An 18,400-nucleotide genomic window follows, 5' to 3' on the forward strand; every position below is an offset into this window, starting at 1 on the left:
TTAGATAAATTTGCCAGCATAATAAATTTTAAAATATAAAGAGCCAGTGAAACACTTTTTTCCTATTTGTAAAGCCTCTTTGGAAATTCTTTTCAGGGTTATCTAGAGGCCAATAGTGACTTAATATGGATTTACATTTCACAGTTATCAGCCAGCCTATCAGTGAGAATTTATGGAATGCTCATTTTTGCCAAGGCAGGCACCAAATGCATAAGCAATCATTTACACAAATTTAAATGATAAGTATTTGTTTTAATTGTGACAATCCAGCCAATGCAAGTCTCCTTATTCTCTGCTTTTACTTTGTCTCTTCGTTTTTCGCTTCCTTTTTCTCTTTTTCTCTTCCTTTTTTCCCTCAGCAGCAAAAACATAGGTATAAAACTAGTGTTTCATAACACAATATGTGAAGTTACTATTAATGAGAAAATAATTTTCAGTACAGCTCTATCATGTCTAAAGCACAATGCATGGTATGAGACATGTCTGAAAAGAAACCTTCCCATTTTTAGATATTTTCAATATAGTGGAGGAGCTAAGCATGAAAATATATGTATAGACATGCCTAAAAGATAATTGATTGATATGGTCAAATTGTCATGTACACAGGGCCTTAAATCAATCCCCTCTCTATGTTAAAGCATATGGAAACATACAAAAAACCATATGAGACATGAAAGTAGGGAGGTCTGTTGTCATTAATGTAACTCATTCCTCTTGCTGCCCTTGTGGTTTTATGGTACAACAACAGGCATGCTTGTGTTAACTATAAATTGTTCTTTTGTATATTTACATTTAGCTAGCCTAAAGGCCCATTTGGCAGTTAATTACAACTGTTGCACTTAGCAGACTTAAGACCTTAGTAGACTTAAGACGTTTTCTTCTCTCTGGACTACTTAAATTTCATTTTTCTATGTGCTGGGAATGCAAAGTAAGCACCACTGACCAGCTTTCCTGGCTTCTCAGCCCTTATTTGTGTATTAATAGCTTCTGTACTATTTAGGAGCAGGACACAACTGTAAATGAAAAATTTCTAAAATCCTATGCAAGGATACTTATTAAATATTACAGTGACAGATACATTAATGCACTGTTTGGTTCTTTGGGCCAAAGGGCACTTGGAAAACAGCATTTACAACTCTGGGTAAATTCAAGAACCTATCAGTAAGTACTGACTCACCAGAATGAACCCAAGTTTACGGGCAGGGCTCTTACATTAATAAAAGAAATTGTATTTCCAAAACATTCCAGTGTTTAAAAGAGTCTTAGAATAACTGAAACCCTAACTAAATACTGCTCAAGTAGAAATAATTCTACCACTGAGTTCTTCACACAGGCAAGAACTTGAAAGAGGTCCAGTCATGACTAACTGAGGATATGACTTTGACAGAGTTGCTTCTCTCTTTAGAAAAAACAAACACTTCAATAATTGAGGATATAAGAAAAAATACTTTCTGAATATTAGATAATTAGAAAAATTTCTTGGAACACCAAGGTCCATCAAATATGTATCTCCAAAACACTGTACTCAATAAAACTGGAGAGTATAAAACCATATCTACGGAAAGATTATTTAAGATTAAATGTTGCATGGGACTGATTACATAGGATGGCCCATTCCTCTCAATTCCAATCAGTTCACAACTGCAGTAGTTTTTAAATAGAAATCTGTAATGTGATAGATTTTTGATGTTTTTATTTACAAAAAATCCTTTCCTACAAAACACACTTTTCATTGTTCAAAATGCTTTATTGAAAAAGTTTAATGGAACTTTAATAGTAGTTTAATTAAACTACTTTGAGTCTTGTTATTATCACTGTATCCTCCCTTTGACAGTAATGATGGATTGAATTATGTACCTATCCTTCTTTATTAGAGGCCCCTGGATCAACTATGATTCTCAAGATGGTTAGATAGTTTCACTGGTGAAGCAATTTATGTGACTATCAGTCACATTCATGTCAAGTATAATGATACTGACCCATAAAATATTTAGTAAATTGTCATATTACCAGATTTTGAGGTGTTGGAGTCTCCTGGAGATGGTTTCTAGGTTTTTTGTTGTTGTTGTTCTCAGCAAAAAATTGGTCAAGCAAAGTGCAAAAGGTAGCAACATTTTATTAAAGATAGGAAAAGAAACAGCCTCTGCAGAGTAAGTTTTGGCCAAGCAAAAGTAGGAAAAGATGTACACCCTGGAGTGTGACAGCAGGCAAGAGCAAACATAGTATGGTCTGTCCTTTTTGTATCACCTGTCCTCAGTCTGACATCAGGTCCAGGCTGTCCTATGGAAAACCTTCTTGAGTTCTCACAAGAAGTTCAGGTGCAGGATTTGGAAAGTGCTCTATGCATGTGTCCTGGGATTTTGTAATTAACAAGTCACACCTACTTCCCCAGCCAGTTTTGCCATGCCCTTATCTTTTGTGTCAATCAGAAATCCAATATATAATCAGAAAATCTTACAATTACATAAATTCACCTGATGACCACCTACATTTTATTTCAATATACTAAATTCTAAAAATCTCACCTCCCCCCAAAAAGACAGGTTACTCCATATTTGAACATTTTTCTTTTTTATTTTTTGAGACATAACACTGTGTTCCACAAATACATCCCTAATAGTAGCTCATTGTGTGTCTCAGTACCTTTTCCTGAGGGATACAGAAAGCAATCTTTGTGTTTATCTGTTTGGTATAATGAAGGGCAAAGAGTGTGGACCTGTACAAAAGTGTCAAAGTGGGATTTGTACCCACATTATCTTCCACCTAACAGGTTTTGCATATGTTTCCCTGAGCATCACACAGGATATAATACAACCACAGCACTCTAGGAATTGTTTTTTAAAATTTTTTCTTTTGATTTTTCTGGGAGAAGTAGCCCAGTACAGTACAATGGCACGTGACAAACCAGATTTTCAAGTTTTGGAGGAGGTCAAATGTGAATTGTCAGATTACTCATGCATGTTCAATGAAGATGCTCCATGATGGTAAAATACATGCTTTCATAACAGAAGAGTGGTGTGGATACATGATGATGATAGTGATGATGATGATGACTTTGACATTGGCCATGTAATCCAAAGTTCCTGTGACAGTGAAATGGAACAAGAATCGACTGATACAAACACAGAGAATGCAGGCCTCCTTATTCAGAGGATGAAGAAAACAGCAATGTGGGTGCATATTTGACTAGTTGAAATGTTGCAAAATGATTACACAGCCAAATGGAGCAACAAAATGTTGGAACTAGGTCCAAAAATATAGTGAGGACCTTGGCAAGGGTGAAACCTATTGGTCAGAATCCCAGCACTGTCATTCAATGTTGGAAATTTTAACATGCAAAATGCTACAAGATGTTGTGAAATACAGAAAGGCTGAAATACAAGTAAGATGTTAAGTATGCACCAATAGTACCAATACTCGATGATGTATGCTCATGATGTATGCTTATGTATGCTCAATGCACCAATACTCAAAAATGTATTTATTATGACATCTCACTAGCTGAACTGAAAGCATTCATAGGTCTACTGTACTAAGCAGGGCTTTCTCATAGTAATCACAAGAAGTAAATGACTTACGGAAAAGCAATGGATGTGGGCATGAGGTTTGTAGGACAACAATGACACTGAGAAGATTTGGTTTCCTTCACAATTGTCAAAGGTTTGATGACAAAAGAATTTGCCAAGAAAAAGAATTGATAATCTGGGTGCTTTCTGATAATTGACAGATATGTGAGTAACTGCCAAGCAATTTACATACCATCTGAATATATGATTATTGATGAACATCTTGCAGCATTTCATGGCCACTGTAGCTTCAGGGAGTACATGCCAAAAACTTCAAAATATGGTATAAAAATTTCTGCCCTTGTGGATGTAAAGATTTATTATTCTTTCAATTTAGAAATTTATCCTGGACCTCAGCCACCAGGTCCTTATTTGTATAGTAATAAGCCAAATGATGCTATGAACAGACTTGTTGCTCCCATCTGCCAAACTAATCAGAATGTGACATTTGACAATTGGTTTACAGTTTCCAATCAATGCTACATTTGCTAACATAGCACAAATTGACAATCATAGGAGATATACACAGGAACAAAGGAAAAATTCCAAATGAAATGTTGCAATTTCAAAACAGAATTGTATGGTAAAATCTTAGGATTTCAGAAAGATTTACATTGGCCTCTTATATGACAAAGAAAGACAAACTGGTACTGTTAATATCAACATTGCAACACGTTGGAAATATTAATGGGGAAAACTTGACAAAATGAAAGCCTGAGATGGAAACATTCTGCAACAAAACCAAAGGTGGAGTAGATGTTATTGATGAGACATGCAGCAACTCGGATGTCACTCAAAACACAAAGCATTGGGAAATGGTTGTGTTTTACTCAAACCTAAACATGTGTGGCATAAATAGTTTGATAGTTTACAAAGAAAGTAACAAGTGTAAAATACCACGGAGAAATTTTCTTAGAGGATTAGAACAGAAATTCAAGACATCATTTATAGCAGAGGAAAAACAAAATGTTTCTGCCCAGGGAACTATGCAAAACATTGTGAAGCACACTGGTGATCTGACAGGTGAACAGGTAGGTGCAACATCACAAAGACTTAAGATGACAACAGGAAAACAAAAAAGATATCAACTGTGCCCTACAAATCAAGGAAAGGAAAACATACATGTTATTAGTGTAAGCAATACTTGTGTATGGAACATGCAATTTTCATGTGTGAAGACTGCCTTGGGTGTGACAGGTGAAGTAAAGATTATTTTTGTTGTAGAGTTCTGTTGGTATTTTCATTGTTGTTCACATAGGTTTTTATTTCTGATATTACATTTTTAGGTGAGCAAGTAAAGAGCTGATGTGAAAATGTTAATGTTTATTCTAAATGTGCAATACCTATTAGAAATTAATACTTTATTGATATTTTATGTTCCTATTAACTAGACACTGCATAATATAATAAGAAACTCCTGAAAAAATAGCAAGACCAGCAAGATGTCATGTGTATTCTACAAAAAAGCCAGAAAAACAGACACATATGCTGTCAGTGTAAGCAATATGTGTGTATTGAACATGCTGTTGTCATGTGTGCAGACTGCCTTAGGTGTGATAATTGAGGAGGAGCACCAACTGCCCTATCTTTGCCCCAAGACTCCTTGACACAACGAATCCTCTGACCAAGGCCTGGGAACTACCTAGCAACCACTTCTCTACTTAAGCCTGTGCTCATCCCCCACCCTGTGCTGGTTCTGCTCAGAGCCAGTCCACCTGCTTGCCTGTTCTGCATAAAACAGCTTTGTTTGTTCACTTAAGGCAGGCCTGGGTGATTTCTCTGCTCTCATTACAAGGACCACTATTTGTTCTCTCAAATGTTTACATTTCTTCAATAGGCTGAACAACCAAAGGAAGTCTTCATTTCATATAAAAGCATCTCCAGTTTCCTCACTGCCTATGTTTCTTCCAGCACTTTTCCTTTTGTCTTTTTCATGTACTGTATTTGCCCAGTACTAAACCCCATGTCATGTATTCAGTCATGTATTTAAGAAGCTTCTTTATTCCCTTTTATGTATTAGTCAAATGTGAATATGACCATAATTCTTGTCATTGAGAAGCTTATGTTCCAAAGAAATTTCTAGAATGATTGATCCAGACAATTATCTCCCTGTGGGCAACAGAATTTTGTTTTCCATCTGTGTTTTGCAGATAAAAAAAAAATGGATAATGATAGGCTTGTGACTTAATTTTGTCTTCTATGTTAATTTAAGGAGTTGTGGCCCCAGACACAGGCCCAAACATAGCAAATTCACGGAGCTAAGCAAACAGTCTGCAACTGAAGACCTTTGGAAGGTATAACACTGTTGCAAAATAGTTTTTCATAATATAACTAAAATGGAAAAATTGCAACATAAAACCCATTGTTGTGGTAAATTACAGCAAACTGATAGATTTCCAATCGATATTTGTTCAAAAATAAAAAAGAATATGTACATATTTATTAGAGAACCAATAGACTTACATGTTGTCACCATTACAAATTAATTAATAACATTTTGGTTTTGTTCTGCCTTCTCCTCACCAGGAGGAACAATTTCTATGCCTGAGACACAGTACTCTCAGTGATGTTTGGATAAAAGCATTCTCTTCCTTTGTATTTTTTTCATTAAGTTTATTGGTACATTTTAGGTATACAATACAGTTACATTCATCATTGGGATCTTGTACCTTTACATGATATATCTTGGTTCTTATTTTTTCCCCACTCCCCTGCTCTCCCTTCACCCTCTCCTCCCTTCCCTATTTACAAAGACTTTGTTTCCATTTTTTTCCTTTTCTCATATTTTTTCTTTTCCCTTCTTTTCTCCCCCCCCCCTTCCCCTACTCCTTTAGGCCTTTTCTTCCTATTTCCCAATATCAATTATACATTTTGATCTTTATTTACACTTTTAATTTTTTACACCAGAGAAACTATTTGGTATTTACACATGTGTGTCCTATTTATTTCACTTAAGAGTATGGCCTCAGGACCAGGGATTTAGCTCAGTGGTTCCACTGCCTGCCTCCCAAGCACAAAGTCCTGAGTTCCATCCCCTGTACCAAGAATAAAACAACAAAAAAAAGAAGAGTATGGCCTCAATGTGCATCCACTTAGCTATAAATGTCTCTAGTTTCTCATTCTTTATGGCTGAGTAGTATTTCATTTTATAGAAAAACCACATCTTCTTTATCCAATCTCCAGTTGATGGGGATTTGGGCTGTTTCCAAGTTTCAGCTATTACAAACTGTGCCACTATAAGCATGGATGCACATATATCACTGTGGTGTGATTCTTTTAATTCTTTTGAGAAGATAACTAGCAGAGGAGTAGGTGAGTCAAAGGGGACTTCTAATCCTAGTTGAATTAGGTATCTCCATATTGATTTTCACAGTGGTTGATTTTCACAGTCTGCACTCCCACCAACAGTAAAGGGTTCCTTTCTCCTCACAACCTCACCAGCATTTGTTATTGGCTGATTTCTTGATAGCAGCCATCTTTCCTGGGGTGAGGTGGAATCTCAGTCTTGTTTTCATCTGCATCTCTCGAAAGACCAGTGATTTTGAACATTTTTTCATATGTTTATTTGCTGCTTTTACTTCATTGTCTGAAAATGTCTGTTCATTTCAGACACCCATTTTGAATTGGGTCTTTATATTTGGGGGTGTCTAATTTTTTTTGAGTTCTTTATATATTCTAGATAGTAGACCTTTGTTTCAGGAACAGCTGGTAAAAATTTTTTCCCACATTGTAGGTTGTCTCTTAGCTCTGTTGGTAGTTTCTCTTGCAGTGTGGAAGCTTTTTTTTTTTTTTTTTGGTTCCAGGAATTGAACTTGGGACCTTGAGCTTGCCCAGCAGGCACCAGAACCACTGAACTAAATCCCTGGCCCCAGAAGCTCTTTAATAAGATGAGATCCCACTTGTTGATTCTTTGTGCTAGTTCCCATGCTACTGAGGATTTGTTCATATAGTCCTTTCCTATGCCAATGTCTTTGAGAGTTCTACCTAACTTGTCTTCCAGCAAGTTTAGTGTTTCTGTTTTAATATTTAGATTTTTAATCCTCTTTGATTTTAGTTTAGTGCAGGGTGACAGATAGCAGTCTAGTTTTAATCCCTGGCAAGTTGAAATCCAGTTTTTCCAATGCCATTTATTAAAGAGGCTATCTTTCCTCCAGTGAGGATGGTTGGCTCCTTTGTCAAAGATCAGGTAGCTGAGTGTGTTCGGAGTTGTTTCTGCATCTTCTAATCTATTCCACTGATCCTCGGGTCTGTTTCTTTGCCAGTACCATGCTGTTTTTATCACAGTGGCTTTGTAATACAGTTTCAAGTTGGGATATATGATACCCCCTGCCATGTCTCTGTTGCCTAGAATTGCTTTTGCTATTCTAGGTCTCTTCTGGTTCCAGATGAACTTTTGGATTATTTTCTCTAGCTCTGTGAAATATGCTGTTGGGATTTCAGTTGGGATTGCATTGAATATGTATAGCAGTTTTGGAAGTTTTGGCCATTTTTACTATGTTGGTTCTTCCTACCGAGGAACAGGAAATGTCTTTCCATTTTCTTATATTCTCTTGTATCTTTTTTTTCAGAGTGCTATAGTTCTCAATGTACAGGTCTTTTGCTTCCTTCATTAGATGGATTCCTAAATATTTCTTTTTTTCTTTTTGGATGCTATTGTGAAAGGTATTGTTCCCCTAATTTCTCTTTGAGTCTGTTATTTATGTATGAGAAGGCTATTGATTTTTGAGTGTTGACCTTGTATTCTGCTACTCTACTGAATCTGTCAATTAAGTCTAGAAGTCTTTTGGTGGAGTTTTTTTGGTTCTTCAATGTAGAGTATCATATTGTTAGCAAATAATTACAGTTTAACTTTTTCCTTTCTTATCTTTATTCCTTTTATTTCTTTCTCTGATCTAATTGCTGTGGCTAGTGTTTCCAAAGCTATATTGAACAGGAGTGGTGATAGTGGGCATCTTTGTCTTGTTCCTGATTTTAGTGTGAAGGTTTTCAGTTCCTGACCATTTAGTGTGATGTTGGGTGTTGGTTTTTTATAGATAGCCTTTATCAAGTTGAGGTAAATATCATCTATTCTAATTTTATGCAGGGATTCAATCATAAATGGGTGTTGAATTTTATCATATGCTTTTTCTGAATCTATTGAGATGATCATATGGTTTTTGTCCTTGACCCTGTTAATATAGTATACTACATTTATTGATTTATGTATGTTGAACCATTCTTGCATTCCTGGGATAAATCCGATTTGGTCAGGGCATATGATCTCCTTGATGAACCTCTGTATTCTGTTTGCCAGTATCTTGTTGAGGATTTTTGCATCTATGTTCATTAGGGAGATTGACCTGTAGTTCTCTTTTTTGATTGGGTCTTTCCCTGGTTTTGAAATCAAAGTAACACTTGCTTCCAGGAATGAATTTAGAAGTGTTGCTTCTCTTTCAATTTCATTGAAAAGTTTAAAGAATAGTGGCAATAGTTCTTGCGTAAATGTCTTGTAGAATTGAGCAATGAAGCCATCACGACCTAGGCTTTTCTTTGTTGATAGATTTTTAATAACATTTTCAATTTCACTGATTGTAATTGGGGTATTTAGAATTTTTGTATCTTCTTTGTTCAAATTTGGTAATTCTATGTATCTAGGAATCTTTCCATTTCTTCTGTGCTTCCCATTTTATTAGGGTATAGGTTCTCAAAGTAGATATTGATGATCCTCTGGACTTCTGCTGGATCTGTTGTGACTTTACCTTTTTTGTTCCTAATTGGATGGATTTGAGCCTTTTCTTTTCTTTTTTGATAACGATGGCCAAGGGTTTATCAATTTTATTTATTCTTTCAAAAACCAACTCTTCCATTCATTGATTTTTTTTGTATCATTCTCTTAGTCTCCATTGCATTGATTTCTGCTCTGATCTTTATAATTTCCTCCCCTGTATGACCTTTGAGTTTGTCTTGGTCTTCTTTTACTATGAGCTTAAGATTCAGCATTGGGTTGTTTATTTGAGTTCACTCTGTTTTTCTCATGTGGGAATTCACTGATATGAATTTCCCATGTAGAATTGCTTTCATTGTGTCCCATAGATTCCTGTGTGTTGTATTGGCATTACCATTTTTTTTTTTTTGCAAAAACTGTCTAATTTCTTCTTTAATTTCCTCTGTGACCCATTGGTTGTTCAGGAGAGTGTTATTCAATTTTCAAGTGTTTGTGAAGTTCTTGTGGTTTCTTATGCTATTGATTTCCAGTTTATTTGCACTATGGTCTGATGATATACATGGGATAACTTCAATTCCTTTGCATGTACTTAAACATGTTCTATGAACTAGTACGTGGTCTATTTTGGGGAATGGCTCATGTGCACCCAAAAAAGAATGTATATTCTGATTTTGTGGGGTGGAACACTCTGTAGATGTCTATTAAGTCCATATGTTCAAAAGCTTGGTTCAGTTCTAGTATTTTGTTGTTGATTTTTTGTCTAGATGATCTGTCTACTTGTGACAGTGGGGTATTGAGGTCCCCCACTACAACTGTATTAGTGCTTATTTGGTTTTTCATATCCCCTAATATTTGTTTTGTATAGTTGGGTGCATTAGTGTTTGATGCATATATATTTATGATTGTCATCTCTTCCTGTTGGATTGTTCCCTTTACAAGGATGTGGTGACCTTCTTTGTCTCTCTTAATTAGTTTTGGTTTGAGATTTACTTTGTCTGCAAATAAAATAGCTACCCCTGCTTTTTTTCTGGGTTCCTGTCACATGGAGAACTGCTTTCCATCCTTTTACTTTCAGTCTATGAGTTTCTTTTTGAACTAGGTGCATTTCTTGTATACAGCATATTGTTGGATTTTGCTTCTTAACCCATTCTGCCAGTCTATTTCTTTTGATTGGTGAATTGAGACCATTAACATTGATGATTATAACTGATATGTATTGACTTATCATTGTCATGTTCTTTTCCTCTTGTTGGTTCTTTTTTTATTTTTCTCCCTCTCCCTTTACTTTCTTACCTTGGCTGATGAATTTGCTTTGTTGGGCCTCATGGAGGTATGACTTTCATTGTCTTTTTATAGGATATTGTTTAGAATTGTTTGGAGGGCTGGTTTGGTATTCATGAAGTTTCTCAGGTGTTCTTTGTCATGGAAGGTTATTATTTCCCCAACAATTTTGAAAGATAATTTTGCAGGATACATCAGTCTAGGTTGGACGTTGTTTTCTTTTAGGGCTTAAAATAACTCACTCTAGGCTCTCCTTGACTTGAGGGTTTGTGTTGAAAAGTCTGCTGTGATTCTGTTGGGCTTTCCTTTGCATGTGACTTGTTTCTTTTCTCTAAGTAGTATTTTCTTCTTCTGTTGGGTTTCCGGGATCTTGATTATTATATATTTTGATCATGGTTAGTTGGAGTTCTATATGCCTCACTCATCTGTATGTCAAATTCTTTTGCTCTGTTTGGGAAATTTTCTGTCATGAATTCTGTGAACATTTTTTTTTATGTCATTTGTATTTTCTCCTTCTTTTTCCTGGACTTCTATCAGTCTTATATTATTCTTCTTTGCGTCGTCTAGGAACTGTTGGATTGATTTCTCATCATCCCTTACTAGTTTTAAGAGATCTCTCTTTTCATGGTCCCTGACCACCATCCTATCTTCTATATCTGATATTCTGTCTTCAGATTGACTCAGTCTGCTGTGTTTACTTTCAATAGAGTTTTTAATCTCCTGGATATCTGTTTGAATCTGTTTCATGGACTCCATTTCTTTCCTATGTTGGGTGTTCATGGTTTCCATTTCTTTCCTTTGCTGGCAATTCATGGCTTTCCATCATGGTCCTGAACTCATCTATTTTTTTTTTAATCTGTTTCTGTTCTAGAGTCTCTAATCATGTCTTTCATTCTGTTCACCCTCTCTGTAGTTAACTGGGAAACTATTTCTGTTATGAATTTTTCTAGAGCCTCATTCATCTGTTTTGCTACTTCTTGTGCCATCAGTGTAGGGTGTCCAGGTGATTATCAGACTTTTCCACTTCATTTCCCCCAGAGTTTATCTTTGGTGAGCTGGAAATATGGGATTGTGCCTTACTTAAATGTCTTCTCATTTCTATTTTTGTTGTTGGTACTGCCCTTGGTTCAATTCCTGGGTTGATACTTCAATATTGCTTATTGTAAGCATCTTTGTTGCTTGTATTTAGAACATTTATGGAATGATTGTTTCTCAGAAATGTCTTCCAGATATATCTGGCCTTTAGGTTTTGAGTCTCTAGTGAGTCTTAGGCCATCAGGTTTTCAGTATACAGGAAGGACAACTGATGCAATCAATCATAGCACCTTAGCCCAAATGATACAATCAGAAAGAACAACAGCATCAAGCACAGTTTAGAAAATGACAATTTGTAGTAGTTATTAATCTATCACTTTTAAACATGTGAATTAAATCAAAATCGAGGACCAGCCCGAAATATGTCTATAGTGGGTAAACTCTTCAATATAGCAACTTTACCCTTCAGGATGAGGACTTAGAAGGAGTTGAGGAGGGAAGAATAGATAGGTAGGATAGGGGAAGGTTAGAAGTGAGGCCAGAGGACACAGGAAGATCACGCAAACCCTAGGAAGCTGTTGAAGTGAAGAGAAGACAGAACGAAAGAACAAACAGAAAACCAGAACAACCTAACGGCAATAGGGAGGCTACAAACTGTATTCACTTTCCTTTAAAACTAATGACAATAGATAGAAGGAAAAAGAAACGAAAAAGTAATAAAAGAAAAGAAATTCAAATTAGGACAGGAACAGGAATAAAAAGGCAGAGGAATGAAGAACAAGGTGGGAGAGAGCGAGAGAGAAAGAGAAATAAAAGAGAAAATAAGGGAAAAATTTGAAAAGAGAAAAATAATAGATAAAAATTAGAAAATATATTAAAAATAAGAGAAAAATCACTTTGAAAATAAAAAAATAAAAATAAAAGGCTTCCTTCAGGGTATGTCTCTGCTGTCACTATAGACAGTGTGGGCAGGAGTGTGCAGATCTAAGTCAATTAGTCTCAGCAACCAGCAGCTGTCCCCTGAGGTTCAGGCTGATTTCTGCCTGCAAGACCCAAGTTGAGATCTCTGACCTCCTGCTGAGTTGTACTCTGCAAGGTTCTACTGCAGGTTCTAGCTGCCCCTTTCCCTGAAGATAGTCCAGGTTCCGATGGGAGGTAGTGATCCCTCCAATTTACCAACTACGGTGGTCTGGTGTGCCTTTATTGCAGAGATTTTTCTGCACTTTTCCAGTGGCCTTCAGTTTTCATCTAGGAGCTCAGAGAGGCCCTCTTTCTCTTGTTCACTTCTGTTCTATTTTGTGGAGCTCAGATCAATGTCTTTTCTAACCCACTGCCCCTCTGTGGTGTGGATCCAAGTGCTGGCTTGGCCCAGTGGCCAGAGGCAGGGAGTGGGGTCCGCTCCTCTGCTGCGAAGGGGCGGGGCCAACAGACGCCCACTCACAGAGAAGTGGGGAAGGGCTATAAATCTTTCTATATACTGTTATAGATATCTAGGTTGCATGATCCTAATTTCAATATTTTAGGAAGATAACAATGGCCAAGGAGACCACATCAGTTGCTGATCATGGCCCTGGGGAGAACACAATCTTCATAAGGCTCCTGTCTTTCAGTGCTTACCCATTTGACTTGGCATTCTGAAAGGCAAGTTTCTATCTACCTTTTTGTGTTAGTACTCTATAATGGATGCTATTTGTGAAGATAGAGGCACATTAAAATAAACAGTAGTTTGAAGCTTTAAGTTTCAGCATATTTCCAACCTCTATTGCTGTGAAAAGAAAATGAGCTAATATAAACAAAAGTGATTTATAAAAACCTTAAGTGACATACACAAGTAAGTCATCATTTTTTAGTGGTCTTGTCCCTGGAAGTGCTGCTTCTGGTGGTCATGTGGGACTTCATAGAGTTAACGTTCAGCACTCTTACTGTTCTCTCTCAGTTTCCTACATTTTTATTAATCTTTTCCCTTAACTGAAAAATTGATACCATACATTTTATATGAGATGACAATAGATATCCAGAGAAATCTCCTATAAAAAGCCACTGAGCTATTAAAATTACTTACAGTTGCTTATGTTCTAGCCACATAAAACAAGTAAAGGAAATGAGAAATGTGTGTCAGAAGTAATAATATGCCTGGAGGAGTTAGTTTCTGGGTCTAAAAGCATGAATAATGCAACAAGTCGGAAGTGCAAAGTCATTTGTCTTCAAATGGAGGACATTTGCAAGAAAGCTGCAGTGGCACATGGAGGACCTATAAGGAGGCTTTGTGGGATGGCAAGATTTCAAAAGAAAGCAAGGGAAATGATGTCTGCTGGCATTTCTTCAGGTCAAGATTCAGAGCTGGGCTAAGAGAAGATTCAGAGGCTTTATAAGCACCAGAGCTGAGCCAGGTAGGATGGGAGTGCTAGAGACTTGCAGCAGTCCTGGTCAGTAAACCTGAGACTGAGCTGGACTAGGATCCGAGAATATTTCAATTCCTTACCTTTTTAAAATGGACCTTCCTTATGTTAGAATCTCAGGATGTTTTACAGGTTAGCTCTCTACATCTAATACGTGGTATTGTTCATATCACCATTCCAATTTTCTGATGTCAGTTTTTCATATTTAAGAAGCATCCACTTGCATTGAAGATGATAAAGTCCATCACTTAAAATATACAAAAGTCTTTGTCTTCCAGAGATCTGTTACTTAAATATGTGTTTTTGCTTTATCATCATATCTTATGCTAACACTCATTATAGATGCCTTAGCACCTAAAGATAGAATTTACATACCCAGAGTCAACACTTCCTAACTAAAAGCTAAAACAACAATATGATGTGAGTAAAGAAAATAAGGTGACCAGTATTCCTTTCCATTAGAGATTGGAAAGGGGCGGGAGGGAGAGAGGGTGGAAAGATGTTCAATAAGGGGCACCAACACACCAAAAGGAGGAATGAGTTTTGGTTTTTTCTATAGCACAATAGGATAATGAGTAAAACAATCTCACATATTTTTAAATGACTATAAAATAAGAGTACAAAATTTGCAACATACATATAAAAACAAATATTTGAAGTGATAGAAATGCTTACTGCACTGATTTAATTATGCCCTGTACATAAGTACCAAATTACCATAATGTTCCATGTAAAGTTGTACAAATATTATGTTCCAGTAAAAAATTTTAAAAGACCTCCAAAACAAAAAGAAAATAAGAGAAAAGTGGATTTTATACATAAAAACATATTGGAGAAAAACATGGCAATTTCTGAAGAGTGCCCACATTTAGGAGGAGAAACAGATGAATACCAAGGCATTAGCTATTTCTATAATACTTTTCCTTTTTTAAGTGGAGCTTTGAGGCATATGCACCAAATGTTAATTACCCACCTTCCCCAAAAATAAGGCCTGGTGGGAAAATAATCAGCCTTGAAAACTAATGATCAAAAATGCCAGCCCCAATCAGCCTATCCTTCCTTACCTGCCATCACTTTTCTCTTGCTCACTGGCTACTCTGTAAGACAGGTAAGGCAAGGATGTTTAATGATGTTTTTATACATGGATCCTTGCATAAATAATATATTCTGTATTTTTCTGCATTTTTGAAATACTGTACAATTTTAAATAAGTTAAAAATCAAAACAAATGAACAAAGCCTAAACCCTATTTTCCTGCTCTGGGCCTCTTCATCAAACAGAATCTCACATCACTCACTACTGTTAGCTAGTCTTTCCATTCATTAGTTGGCAATATTCTTTCGTCTAATATTAAGGGGTAAAGATATTATTTTTAAAACAGCACGTGATTATGTATTACTGTTTTATAAACGGTAACTCATGTCATGAATGGAATATGCAACAGGCTAAAAAACTGAAATTGCTATAATTTTCCTCTAAAATACTAAAATTGTACAGAAATTACATATGTGAATTACCTCTCATGTCAGCAGGTGCATTGTAGTCAAGGCACTCTGGAACTAGGATCAGAAAACTAGGTTCCAGCTCTGAAATCGGAGCTATAAAAGCAGTTGTAGTCTGTCTTACAAAGAACTTGTGTAGACTGAATTACATAATACAAACACAGCCCTTGGAACAATGCCCAGCAGATATGAAAGTTTCTTTGCTGTTGCAAATTGTTATGATTCTGTATGCTCAGAGTTATGCTGGACTTCTAAAAGCATATAATAATAGCACCTTGGTTTGGTTAATCACTTGTAAAAGACTGTCACATTATTTCCTTGCACCCCAGGATTAAAAAGACATGTATACTCTGGTCCTTGGCCTTCAGGAGTCAGCATTGTAGCTGAGATGTAAGAAATAAAGTATATGAGATGATTACCCTTCCATATAGTCTCTAAGAAAAGCTGGGTGCTGAGGTTCATCCTCAGTTCAGAGGAGGGATTCAAGGACCAGACTCATTAGTGTCGGTTCTGGAGCTGGGTCAGAAATGATTCAACAAGTAACGTGGGAATGCAGCAAAGTCTCAGTGTCATTGTTGTCTTAGTCTCTTCTCAACCATTGTCAGTGCTAATGAATGAAGTGGAATAACAAAAGTCCTGAGTGATTTCATCATGAACAAGGAAAGCTCTGGGTTATGGGAAGAATCTGACTTAATTATTTGCAACCTGAAGCAAGAAGTTTATATGCCAAACATTGCATTCCTCTATTTAAAAGTATGAATTCCATTCATTTCTGAAGCTCAAAGACTCTTTCCAAATAAGCTGTTTACTTTTCATTCTTTTCTTCCAGGAATCCCTATTCATGCACATCACTGAACTCCTGCTCTGTGAGGCAGTGCACTTGGTCTTGAGATTCTTTGGTTCACCAAGGAGGAGATTTCGGCCCCCACAAAAGGAAGAAGGCAGTCCTAAGTAGTCTTAGTGCACAACACCTCTAGAATCCTCAGTGTCTTCTCCCTAGAGAGAAGGCAGTTTCTCATAGAGGCACCCATTATGTCCTTATGAAACTTAGAGCATGGCAGAGTTAATCCATTCTCCTGGGCGGGCTGGGCATTGTGATGAATTGCAGTAAACAAAGGCTCACAGGCAAGTGAACTTGGGCTGGCTGCTGCCTCCTCTAAGCTAATATTATTTTGACAAATTGCTGAACTTCCCTGAGACTATTTCCTTATTTTTAAATTAGAAATAAAAATAGATCTCCCTATCTTCTTGAGTTACTGAGGATTAACAAGATAGTTCGTGTGAAGTACTTAGCAAACCACTCAAGGGTTAACTGTGTACATGGCAAACAAAATTAAATGTATCTGTGTTAGTTCCCCTCATTTGGCATTTTCTAAACAGTAAGACACAGCATTTAAAAAATGATATTAATATTTTACTTTTATTCTCTAGAAAATGTAAAGAGGATAAAAAATTCCCCCCAAATTGAAATTAAAACTCAATATTTTAGTTAAGATAGAGAAGATAGCTCTGAAGGAATAGAGGCACTGAAGGAATAGAGGAGTTACACAGCCCCAGCTATGTAACTAGGTACAGTCATATCCCCAGCACACACTGCGTGGGCCACAATTATTAACATTTTGTTTCTATAAGCATCACAACTTTCCTTTGCTAATACCCTCGAATATTGCTTTGCTTTGTTTTCTAGTTGTTCACATTTCTCATGTTTGATGAAAAAGGATTTTGGATGAAGACAGTTTTTCGTTTAGCTGAATCAGGTGATTTCCCAAATCTGATTTAGATTCCAAACCAAGTCACTATGCTCCTTTTTGGTTTCAGACTAATCATTTCTTTCACCTCAGCTGTCTCTGTAGTCACTAAACCAATCAAATCATTTAAACTCTTCTCTGCTGCCTTTCACTGGGAAGCAGAAATAAAGAGTACTATTTTTGACTCAAAGGAAGCCACATAGAACTGATAACTGATTTCTGCTTTTGCACCTCGTTCTGCTGAGATTATCAGTATGACATCAGTCTCAGAAGAGACAGCCAGCCAGCATCTCTTCTGAGAGTGACCCTGAGCCCCGATAACTTTCTCATTAGTGATGGCATTTCTGGAACTCTAGAGTTTTGTTCTGTTGTCCTTACTTGGCTTAAAAAAACAGAAATATCCAGACCTCATTGTAAAATGACTGACAAAACCATATATAGCCAGGGAGAGTAAGGAAATGATTGTGTGTTCTCTCGTGTGTTGTTATTACATAAGTGTGATGAAAGCAGATTCCATGGGGTGGGGGGGTTTACCCATGCCTTCTTTCCTGCATACCTAGTCAATGTAATCATAGAAATAACTAAGGTTTGTTGAACATTAATTGTGTAGACAACTATAGTTTGTTGAATATTAACTGTATTCTAGGCATTTCTATCAAGAATCTTAACATTAGCAGATGGGTCATGGTACCCCAGCTTATAAGGCTAAGTGGTAAGCTCTGGAATCCATTCCAGCAGGACCACACTTGGAGAGGTTACTTCTGCTCAGAAGCTGTGCTTTTTCCAAAGCTGCTCTCAGATGCAATCTGTTGTGTGTGAACAAGATTGGAAAAGAGGCTTCCCACCCAGAGACAGGTATCATTGTAAACAGCCTTGCTTCAGTTCCAAGTACTTCAGTGTTTCTTCCAAGGTCTCTTTCAGTATTAGATGGCTCTAGAGATTATTAGAAAAGGCACATAAGTACTAGGCTCTTGACTGAGGAACTTTTATGAGATAATTACTTTCCGAATTTATCATACATTTCCCTGGTATGTACTAGGTATGTTTGCTATTTTAACGCCCACTTAATTTGTGAAGTTTCAATCTTTTAGGAAGAGAAATGGTTGCAATAGAATATATATATTTAAGCTCTTTTTTGGATGTGTGTATTTCATTATGTATATAA

The 18,400-nt window shown here is 36.5% G+C and overlaps 1 long non-coding RNA gene across 1 annotated transcript in view; it reads left to right on the top strand.

Moving 5' to 3' along the window:
* Window positions 1-17,922: 17,922 nt before the first annotated feature.
* Window positions 17,923-18,400, top strand: part of LOC110348116 (uncharacterized) — a 36,332-nt gene continuing 35,854 nt past the window's right edge. The window contains exon 1 of the long non-coding RNA XR_015449360.1: window positions 17,923-18,090. This is a non-coding gene — a long non-coding RNA (uncharacterized LOC110348116). The remainder of the gene's footprint in view (window positions 18,091-18,400) is intronic.

This window comes from Heterocephalus glaber, unplaced genomic scaffold (assembly GCF_053883595.1).
Source record: "Heterocephalus glaber isolate CG9 unplaced genomic scaffold, H.glaber_assembly_v1.0 deba00000676, whole genome shotgun sequence".
NCBI lineage: Eukaryota > Metazoa > Chordata > Mammalia > Rodentia > Bathyergidae > Heterocephalus > Heterocephalus glaber.